Raw genomic sequence first — 1,949 nt, 5'->3', positions numbered from 1 at the left:
AAAAAAAAAAAAAAAGGCGGAAAAAAGAAAGGAAAACCACGAGGTGGTTATTTAGCAAAGATGCAACATTCACTCCTGTTCCATAGCCAAATCAAAGCGAGGCAGCAGTTCTTCCTGCACACGTTACCTGTGATCTTCTTTTGCACAAAGATGGGAAAACTGGAATGCTCGTGAGATCGTAGCACCTGGAACTGCTCTAATAATCCTTGTGCAGCTGTTTTGCCCTCTAACTCCCCTTGAATTTGTCCTTTTTTGCAGCAGCTGGATTACCAACACAAAGAATTCGCTTTCTGAGCCTAGACTGCAGCAATGTTTCCTTCAAAACACCAGGTCCATTTACCTTGTCCAGGACAGTGCTGAAAAGTGAAACACCTGAAACCTCCTCCTGTTCCTCTCTAGCATCTCAGGTCTTCACCATGTGTGCCAGATACTGGCCCAAGGAGAAGACTTTGGGATAACTCATCAGCCCCTGAGAGTCCAAGAGCGCCAGCAGGTGTCATGTGGGTGCCCAAGACCTTTCCCTGCCCTCAGGGAAGCTTAGATCCCATCTGTAACGGGATCGCTCCTATCTCTAATGGAGAAAGCAATTCCCTCACTATAGGAAAAGGTGAGACCTGCAGCCAGGCTGGGACAGCCCAGATTTATTAGGCTGTCTGCCACTTGAAACAGATCTTTAGCCTGAGATTTGCAGGGGCTGTAGCTTTTCTTCTTTGTTTGCTGCCCTCTCACAAGAACTTAACAAATCTTTATGCTGCAGAAGCTAGCATGAAACTTCTTCCTCTGCTGCTCTCAATTCCTCCCTGCTTCTTGTGGAGTCTCCTTCCCTGGAGATCTTCCAAACCCGCTCAGACACAACCCTGTGCCACGTGCTCTGGGTGACCCTGCGTGTGCAGGGGTTGGACGAGATGATCTCTGCAGGTCTCTTCCAACCTGAATCGCTCTGATTATTTGTGCATCGTGTGGAAGTTGTGAAGAGGGAAGTATTTGGACAGCATCCTGAATGGATGAAGGCAGCAGGTTTGGAGGGTGCAACCTGTTGTGGAATGAGATTCATCAGGTTCCCAGGACATATCTGCTGCCATTAATTCCCGGGAGCATCAGCTCTGCATCCCGGGTGCTGCAATGGGCTCTTGTGCTGAGGCCTGTGGCTACTGACTACCGGGAAACATCCATTTGCCCATGGGAATGAAATGAAGTGCTGCAGGATGGGAATGAAATGAAGTGCTGCAGGAAGGTGGCTGGAGCAAGGGCAGAGCCTTCCTGCTGCGCAATGGCAGGACACAGCCGGGGCTGAGGGCAGAAGCGGCCGCTGCCGACGTGTGGAAACGTGTGAACTGGGAGCCCTGCTCCCCGGCCGCGCTGAGGCAGCACCCGGGGCTGAACGTGTTCTGCTCGGTCTGTGTCGCCTCACCTGCCCCACAGCCCGAGGCAGCGCCCTGCGGAGCCCTGGGTCACGGACTCAGTGCTTCTTCCCCTGCGGGATACTCAAAGCTGCCCATTTTCAAGAAGAATCTGATTGCTTTATTCTCGTTTGATCCTGTTTCTCTTTGCGGAGCAGCAGGGTGTGCAGCAGAACCTGGCTCCCTGCGGCCAGGGCCCTCAGAGCCCGTCTCCTCAGCCACCAGCTAGTGCAGCCCTAGCAGGAGGGCACGGTAATTCCAGCCCGATCCCACGTTCCCAAAGCGGCAGGACAGCAAGGCCCGGCGCTGCTCCCCTTGCAGCGGCTGCCCAGCTTTCACAGCGGTGCCTGCAGGGGAGCAGGGAGCCGCCGGGCCGCGCTGCCCCAGCGCAGGGTCACATCGCAGGGCGGCCCCGGCCCGCGGCGCCTCCACTCGGGGGAGGGCAGCGCGTGAGGGGCCCGGGCGGGGACGAGGAGCAGCCGGAGAGCGGCGCGGGGCGGCGCGGAGCTGAGCGGAGCGGGGCGCGGGGCGGCGCGGAGCGGGGCGCGG

The sequence above is a fragment of the Nothoprocta perdicaria genome, unplaced genomic scaffold, assembly GCF_003342845.1.
Source record: "Nothoprocta perdicaria isolate Ctin4 unplaced genomic scaffold, notPer1 scaffold_207, whole genome shotgun sequence".
Lineage (NCBI taxonomy): Eukaryota > Metazoa > Chordata > Aves > Tinamiformes > Tinamidae > Nothoprocta > Nothoprocta perdicaria.
This window is presented reverse-complemented; position numbering follows the sequence as displayed.